At 30.6% G+C, this 9,658-nt stretch overlaps 1 long non-coding RNA gene across 1 annotated transcript; it reads right to left on the bottom strand.

Moving 5' to 3' along the window:
• Positions 1-6,784: 6,784 nt before the first annotated feature.
• LOC107845225 lies at positions 6,785-8,637 on the bottom strand. Its single transcript, XR_001666751.2, has 3 exons — positions 8,563-8,637; positions 7,977-8,050; positions 6,785-7,037 (listed from the first exon to the last, which is right to left on the bottom strand). It is a non-coding gene; the product is annotated as an uncharacterized LOC107845225 (long non-coding RNA).
• Between the last annotated feature and the right edge of the window lie 1,021 nt (positions 8,638-9,658).

Below are 9,658 nucleotides of genomic sequence, written 5' to 3'. Positions count from 1 at the left end.
AAAGAATTAATGTGACGAGATTCATAGTTTTAGTACTTAGATTATTGATTGGTTTGAATGTTTATTTTTTTTAATCCATATCTTTACTCTTTAGTTTATTTTCAATTCCATTAATCACTTTTTATTTTCCTTAGTGTAACTGCATTAGCAAAATTATCATTATCATTTCTTTCTTTTTCTATGTATTTTTTCACTTAATTAGCAGAAAGGGAAAATGATGATGACTGAAAACTGTAAAAGAAGTCATCTAGATTTACCAAATCTTTTTCCTAGATTCTGGGACAATAAAGGTGATAAAACTCTTCAAATGCTCTTGGCAGATTTGGTTGATTTTTGATAGGATTTGGCGAAGACTATAAAAACATTTGACAATGACTTCATGCAATCTAGACATTATGACTGCCTTTAACACTGTTAACGTCTTTTGCTAGAACCTATGTGACGTTCCAAATATCAAAGTTTAGGTATTGTAAGTGGATAGGCTTGTTGGTTGTGGAAAGGGTGTAACAATTTATTTCTCATTTAATTCTCCAAAAAAAATCCTAGCCTATTTAAACATCTTCTTTTCTATGCAATATTGTTCATCTTTTACCATAGATACTTTGCTTGACAACTTTACAAATGCCTCCTTTAAATACAAAATAATATGTCTTCCTCAAATAATGGAAATAGTTGTGTGGTCCAAAGAAGAAGACATTATCGCAGTATTTGGGAGATTGAACTGCTGAAGGATGAGGTGAGGTACCTTAATCAGTGTATGAAACAACTTAAGAGAGATCTAAAGGAGTTGAGGCATCATTTCCACACCTATATAAGAGAGGTTATGTAACACCCCAACTTAGGAAGGAGTCCCACATCGGCAAAATACAGGAGAGATAATGGGTATATAAGTAAGAAATCCTTACTCCCTAGTGATGCGTTTTAAAGCCGTGTGGGCCTGGGCCTAGAGCGGACAATATCAATAGTGGGTTGGGGAGTTACTATAGGGGTCTCTCGGGCCTTGATGGTTCGGGGTTCTCGTCGCGGCCAGGGCCTCAGCTCAGGTCATGATAAGTTAACAATGAGAAGATTGAAAAAAGTGGTAAGATTGTTGAGGGTGTTGATCTTGCTGCTTAGGTTGTTGTTTCTTTTTGTTTTTTTTTCAGTCTTTTTAATTTAAGCTTATTTTCTTCATTGTGTGGATTTTTCCATGTTTGTTCTTTGGTTTTCAGCTAATCAATGGATGTTTTCTTATTATTACACTTGCTTTAACTTTACGCAAACAATGGAACACACAAATTAATTAAAGGACTGGCGATTCATACAAATTATCAAAAAAAAATTGTACAAGTCCTAGGCTATACGTTGAATACATTTAACATTGATTAGAATTAATTGAATAAATTTATGGAAAAAACACACTTTTCTGAATCACATTCAACTTCAATTCTTATTTACACTATTTGGGTATATGAAAAATTATCCAGTTCCATCAATTTCTAAGTACAAGTTTGGTATGAACATAGAAAAATTTTATTGAAGCCTATTACTTTTCATCTAACTCATTAAAAATGTCTTTTCTTCACTTGGATAATGAACTGCAACTACAACACAAAGTCACTTCAAATGAAGCACCTAAACAAAATAAAATGATCATCATGTTTGACGTTTCAATTGACTCTTTTAATGTCCATATCTTTAACTCTTCAACTCCTATGGCTTAACAAATACATTGATGAATTGATTTCCACCTAATCGTCTTGGTAAATTGAACAAGGGTATAAAAGTAAGCTTTTAATCAAATTATACATGAACATGGGAGGAGAAAATCCAAAATGGAGCAAGTAAAAAAGAATGGAGGGAGCATTATTCAATATCATATAAAAAATTAACTATTTACATAATATAACTGCTAATTCAAATGCAAAGATACGTGTTAAATCAAGCTAAAATTATCCATGCTAGCATTCACTAAAATATTGCAGAGATGTCACTGTGCATGAACAATTTAAGTGTTTACATTGTGTTAAATTTAGTTAAACCACAAACGTTTACAAACTTTGTAATACGTTTATGCATGTCCATGTTGCCATTCACTAAGTGAAAATAATGAATAAGAGGATTCAACAAACTTTGATGGGTGGAACAATGTCACTACACATTAGACAATAATATCAGCGCAACAATTCCAAAAGTTAACACTAAAAATATTAGACTATTATTTGTACCAAATTGTTATTGTTAAAAGAGAAAATACATCAAAAACCCCTCGAACTTGTTGCTAAAACTTACTTTAGACCCTAAACTAATCGGGCAATTATTTACCCCCCTTAACAACTTTCAAGTGAATTATTTACCACCCTAAAAAAATTATACCACTCTCACTACGGAGAGTGAAGTACACACGCCCCACCTCATTGCCAAATCAGAGCCACATCAGTGCCACATCATTTCCATGTAAGAAATTATAAAAAAAATTTAAAAGTAATCCAACAAGCATATGATTTTATATATTTTTTTAAAAAAGCAAAAAATATATGTGTATTATTTTTTATGTATATATAAAATATATATTATTTTTTTAAAATATATATATATATATATAAATTATTTATATATTATTTTTAATATATATATATATATATAAGAGCCCCACCCCCCTTCCTCCTTCTTCCCCCATTCCTCCTTCTCCTTTAATTTCTTTTTCACCATTAACACCATTATCACCATTAAAACCATTAACACCATTAACATCATTATCTCACCATTAACACCAATAACTTGATTCGAATTTAACAAGAAACTGAAAGAAAATTCACCCACATAGATGAGATATACAATCGTATAAGATAGAAAATTCACCGAAATTCAATTTATTCGATAAGAGTGGAACGATTTTAATCATAAATTTTTTAATGAGAGTGAGACACCCATAGTAGTCACAGAAATTTGCCAGCAAAATTCCACCATTGAAAACTGAAAGAGATCAACCAAGTTAAACCGAAACCCAACAAGTATCACTCAAAAAAGAGCAAAAATCAAATCTTTACACGATAAACATTGAGCTAAATAAATCTGTCCATGCAAAAATTGAGCACACGCAAACGAGATGAAATCGCAAGAGATCTACTCAACCATAATAAAACAAAAAAAAAAGAAGAACAAGTTCGTAATCAGATCAAATAAAAGTAGCATAAGATTACAAAATCAAGAATTTCGAAACGAAGAACATAGAGCTAGATAAATCAACCAGTCTGGTGCTCAAATCAAAAATTAGTCAGGTGCATAAGCTAGCTCGAATGGCAGTGAGAGAATGAGCTACCATGGTTGGGAAATTTGATAAAGAAACAGTGTTGGGGAGTGGGAGTGGGGTTGGGGAACGAAGGGGGTGGGGGGTTACAAAGAAAATGACAATTAGGGGAGGGGTTACGGCTGGGAAAGAAGGGAAGGATGGGTTTTTTTTTTTTATTTTCTTTATATATAAATAATAATAATAATAATAATAATAATAATAATAATAATAAAAAAAAAAAAAAGTGGGCCCTTTTAAAAAAAATTCACTCGCTTTTCTTTTTATTTTTGCCACGTCAGCCATAGAGGGTGAAATTAATTCATTTGAAAGATTTTAAGGAGGTATATAATTGCCCGATTAGTTTAGGGTCTAAAGAAAGTTTTGGCTACAAGTTTAGGGGTGTTTTGATGTATTATATCTTGTGAAAAATGAATGAAAAATAATGAACTGCACATGAATGAATTAAATTAATAAAGCCGATGGAGTGTTATTTATGGCATAATCCTAATTGTACATTTACACTTCTACAAATTTTTTCTAAGTTGATTTTTTTTCACATTAAACAAAACTTCACCACAATCTAATTTGTATTTCAAGCCCAAAAAATGGCTCATGAAAACTTTTCATATGCACATCGAATTGGGACAAACATGAGGACAATTGTAGCAATTTTTTTAGTAGAAATGGCCCCAAACTTGTGATGTCAAAATTTGGTATCAAAAGAAATGGGCCCAAAGAAAATTGTTCTCACATTCTTCATCAACGGATGTCAAAACAAAATAAAATGCGGAAGATGAAAAGACTAAGGGAAGGAGAAAGTGGAGGGAAATAAAAAAGTTGAAAAGAGTTATGTCAGTCTATTATTAGGTGTGTGTGCAGCAATAGTTTTATCAAAACCGAGTGATTTTCAATTAGGAAGGGTTATTAGGTGTGTGTGGGGCAATAGTTATATCAAAACCGAGGATTTTCAATTAGGGAGGGTTAATTTGGGTATCAAAGAAATGTAAAAAGACAATATCACCCTTCCTTATCACTTTAATTACCAAAATACTGGCCAAAAAGTGATTTTCAAGTGCTTCGAGTCGCATATATTTTTCATTAATGAAAATACTTGGAAGTTTCCTGTCTTTTCGTTTTCATTTGGGATTCGATATTGATACTGAGATTCAATTAAATTTAGTTTCTCATAAAAAAGACTTACATTGATGTATAGGTCCTTCATTTTGGAATTAGAATGCAACATTGCTACTAAAAATAATAAAATAATACTACTTATCATTCTATCACTTCTCTAATTCATCTAATAGATCCTTTCTTTCTACTTCACAAAGGACATTATTATGTGCTTGAAAAAGGACAATTTTGGCTGTACAATATTTATTAATTAATTTATAGGTCCTTCATTATATTGTTTCTATACTTTATAAGGACATTAATATGTGAAAGCAAAATGCTTCTATATTCTTATACTTAAAAATTAAAAAGGATAATTTTATCTACAACAATTATCTCAATTTGTATGACACAAGTATAATTTAAATAATTAATTGTTAAAATAATTTAAATTTTTAATTATTGTGAATTATAATATTTTTTCTTTTATTCCAATTTAAGTGACACAGATATAATTTCAAAAGTTAGCCAAATATTGTATATATTTTACAATTTCTAATTTGTTAATTATCTAACTTATAATGTTCATAACATAATTTTTTAATGAGATATGAATACTCTCTCGATCTCATTTTATGTGGTAAAGATAAAATTTCGATAGTCAATCAAATTCTATATATATATATATGTGTGTGTGTGTGTGTGTGTAAGTTCTTAATTTATTGTCATTTACAATACTTTTAATCTAATTTTCAAATAATATATGTTACTTCATGTTTTTCTCTGTCCCAGCCTAATTCATGTGGCACTAATATAATTTCGATAGTCAATTAAATATTTTATGTTGACATATTATTTTTTGTCTATTTTGTCTTTTTATGAAATATTATTAATTTCTTAATGCTTAGATGACCATAATAATTAATTATGGGTGATATAATAAAATCACGGTTGAAGCAGCGAAACAAACATGTCTTAAATGACTTACAATAACTAATTAGAAATAATATAACAAAATTACTATAAAAAATACTTGTTGAAAAAGCTTAAATGAACCTCCTCTAATACATCAAGTTAATTTAAAACATCAAAAATTAATATATCATTTTATGTCTATTTTATCTTTTTTATTAAATAATATTAATAATTTAATACTTAGATGACGTATAGTAATTAATTACGAATGTGATAGTAAAATTACGATTGAAGCAGCTGAAGCAAGTAGCACAAGAAGGTACGTCGAACTCGTGCCTATGATATCAAAAATTAATTTATTATTTTATATCTATTTTACCTTTTTTTTGTAAATATTATTAATTTTTTAATACTTAGATGATGTATAGTAATTAATTAGGAGTGATATAGTAAAATTATGATTAAAGCAACTGAAGCAGGCAGCACAAGCAAGCACGTCGACCTCATGCCTACTTATTTTCCTTTATTATTAGTACTAGTGGTGATATGCCCGTGCTTATGTTAAGATTAAACTTTTTAAATTATTATGAAAGTAGTGAAATAAATCATCAAAAAAGTATTGATATATTTATATATAATATGAGTATATTTAGAAATTTAATCGCAATTTATATTCTTCCGATAATTTTACTACCACAGTTTAGATCTTTCATTAAGTGTTAAGGAAATATATTTATAATTTATGCATGAAGTGCATAAAAAATTAAATAGTTTTTAAATAATTTAAGTTTTTAATTATTCTGATTTACAATACTTTTTCTTCTATTCCAATTTAAGTGACACTGATATAATTTCGATGGTCGAGCAAATATCACGATTGAAGTAGCGAAGCGACCATGTCTTAAATGACTCATAATAACTAATTAGAAGTGATATAGCAAAATTTATATAAAAAAAAAATACTTGTGAAAATAATTTAAGTAGACCTCATATAAGATGTCAAGTTAATTTAAAACATCAAGAGTTAATTTATCATTTTATGTCTATTTTATATTATTTATTAAATATGATTAATTTTTTAATACTTAGATGACTTTTAATAATTAATTAGAGGTGATAAAGTAAAATTACGATTGAAGCAGCTGCAACAGACATGTCATAAATATCTATTTTAGGGATGATATAATAAAATCACGTTAATTTAAAACATCAAGAGTTAACCTATAGTTTTTTTTCTATTTTACCTTTTTTATGAAATATTATAAATTTTTTAATGCTTAGATGATCTATAATAATTAATTTGGGGTGATATAATAAAATCATGATTGAAACATGTCACGACCAAAATGGCCATGAGTGGCACCCACACTAATCTTTCCATGGGAGAACCATCTAAATCAAACCATTACCCAATCACTTAGTCAATATTAAAATGATATTTTCATTAATCTATCTTAACAATAATAATATGGAGTTAATCATCAGTAATGCGAAAATCAAACAATTTACTTACTAAAATTCCCAAGACACAAAAGTCATCGTACAAGAACTAAAACATAGATCATGTCTAAAGAGATATCCAAAAATAAAGTAAATAAAGAATGTTTCATTGCTCGAAAGATGGACAACAACAATTAGGATGACCCATGGCAGCCTAGAGATGGAGTGTTCACCCTTGGATCAAGATCTGCTATCAAATTCTAGAGGTGAAATCATGTATGAGCCTCTAGAACAATTTCTGCACTCAACAAAAGAAGAGTACAGGGTAGTATCAGTACAAACCACTATGTACTGGTAGGTATCATAGGCCAACTCAAATTAATAACATGTACACAACATAAATCAAATAACAAGTAGACAGGCATAATCATATAACCAATTCTCAATGAATCAACAACACAGTAATAGTAGGTCAACAGTGTTCACAAACAAGCCACATAACTATCAAGAGTATCAATCATACTGTAAACATCTACCAACTTAACATAAGTATGTGCACACATGCTATGGGACTTATTTTTGTCCAAATAGTCATGACCTGCAGAGAACAATCTATGTTCATGTACTGTACCGGCGTGGTACCCGATCCAACATAAATATAAACGTACCGGCGGGGTATCCGATCCAACATAAATATAAATGTACCGGCATGAAACCCGATCCAACATAAATATAAACGTACCAGCGTGGTACCCGATCCAACATAAATATAAACGTACCGGCGTGGTACCCGATCCAACATAAATATAAACTTACCAACATGGTACCCGATCTAACATAAATATAAACGTACCGGTGTGGTACCCGATCCAACATAAATATAAATGTACCAGCGTGGTACCCAATCCAACATAAATATAAACATACCGGCGTGGTACCCGATCCAACATAAATATAAACGTACCAGCGTGGTACCCGATCCAACATAAATATAAACAAGTATTATCAATATCAATTTACACAACCTCACAGTATACAACACAATGTACCAAGTCTACAAGTACACTTAAAGTCATATGACAATTCCATCAAATCATTTTTCAATAAAAATTTATACACGAATCAACAATCCAAACATCAACAATTTCAAGCATGTCTAAATACCAATCACAAGTATCCAATTTAGGATCATACACACAATTAAGTTAGTCTAAACTTCAATTAAACCGTAACCTACCTCAACCAAAGAATCTGAATGCCACTAGTCCACAAGTGCCTTGTCCTTTTTCAAAATTTTAAAACGTTCATAATCTGTTCAAATATATAATCCTTATAAGAATACGAATCTAATAAAAACCCTACTATTATGATTATTTTAAATTTAATTAGGGTTCACTTCAAAACTGAAGTGAACTATCGAAATAGTGGCTGCCCAAATCAAGAATTACATAACTGTTTCTTGGCCTAACTTAATCCTCACATTATAATATTTTATTTTCCAAGACAATTTCTTAATGAGAACAAAAACCAAATTCCTTAACTTATTTCAATTTTTAGTATAAACAAGATTCTCCATAATGCTTTCGTGAGTCATGATTTTCATCGCTTTAGTGGAAATAAAACTATTTGCCTCTCTTATTTGTCATCATTACCCCATTATTGATTTTTCTTTCAATTAACATCAAAACTTGCACCCAAAACATTTAAAAAGATTGATTACTAAGGCACTGTTTACCTTATCCTAAAAAACACCAAACATGCACAGTATTACTATCTATATATATCTTTGACACATGCATATTGCTTACATAATTAGACCTTACTCGAAGTTTGTGTCCTCGGACGCTGCAACGGTTTCCGCCTCCCCTTTTCTCAACTTTCTGACTCCATTGTTATTATAAATGATAAACCCTAACTACTTATTTAGTTTTTGAATGACCACATAAGTAAATAAATTATAGTTTTGACCCGTTAAATTACTAATTAAATTAATTATTTAAAATACCCAAAACTTTTAATAAACCCCCAAAATTTATTTGAAACCCCATGGAAATAAATTCAATATATATGTAAATTGACTAGAAAGTACATTCTGGGCCGATTGAAAATATTACGACACTAATTCGAGGCCGTCTCGAGTAAAGGTTGACTATTATCGGGTTTAACTTTTTCAAACTCAATAACCCCGTTAATAACTTAAATTACCTCTGAATACTCAAAGAATATCGATACTACTCACCACCGTAAGTCATAAATCATGTATACAAACTATGAAGAGCGCTAAAATAAGGAAGATGAGAAAACTTCACAAACGACAAGGAGGGTCGTTACATCAGATACCAATTAAACAACCGTTCGTCCCCGAACGGGCAAAGAAAAGACAAGAAAGGAAAACAAGGAATACCTAAATCAACAAAAAGTTTTAGATACTTGCTACACATTTATGCTTTGGTCTCCCAAGTGGCCTCCTATTCTTCTAATGGACCTTCACAGACGTAATCTCCTTAGTCCTCAATTTACGGACAACCAAATGCCCACCCCGAGCAATTGCTTACCCCCACTACCCCAAACTCAGGAGGTTCAATCAGCATACAACAATACAAGGCATATTCTTTACCCATATATATGTAATCGTCCTACCAGCTGATAAATATAGGTGCATGCTAGTGATAGGCAATGCGCATGCAGGAATTAATGCAAAGTACACAATTAATATCACAACTCATTATAATTATCCTCATCAGGACAATCATTATCTTTATCAACCTCCGTCTTTGTCGGATATCAACACATCATCAATAGTATTCTCTGGCCTTGCCAGGTATCAACATATCATAAATATGTCCTCCGACCTTGACGGGTAACAACATCATCACAACAGTATCCTCCGGCCTTGATGGATATTAATATCATCACAAT

Source organism: Capsicum annuum, chromosome 10, assembly GCF_002878395.1.
Source record: "Capsicum annuum cultivar UCD-10X-F1 chromosome 10, UCD10Xv1.1, whole genome shotgun sequence".
Classification (NCBI taxonomy): Eukaryota; Viridiplantae; Streptophyta; class Magnoliopsida; order Solanales; family Solanaceae; genus Capsicum; species Capsicum annuum.
The sequence above is the reverse complement of the archived record's forward strand: the minus strand, read 5'-3'. Positions and strand labels throughout refer to the sequence as shown.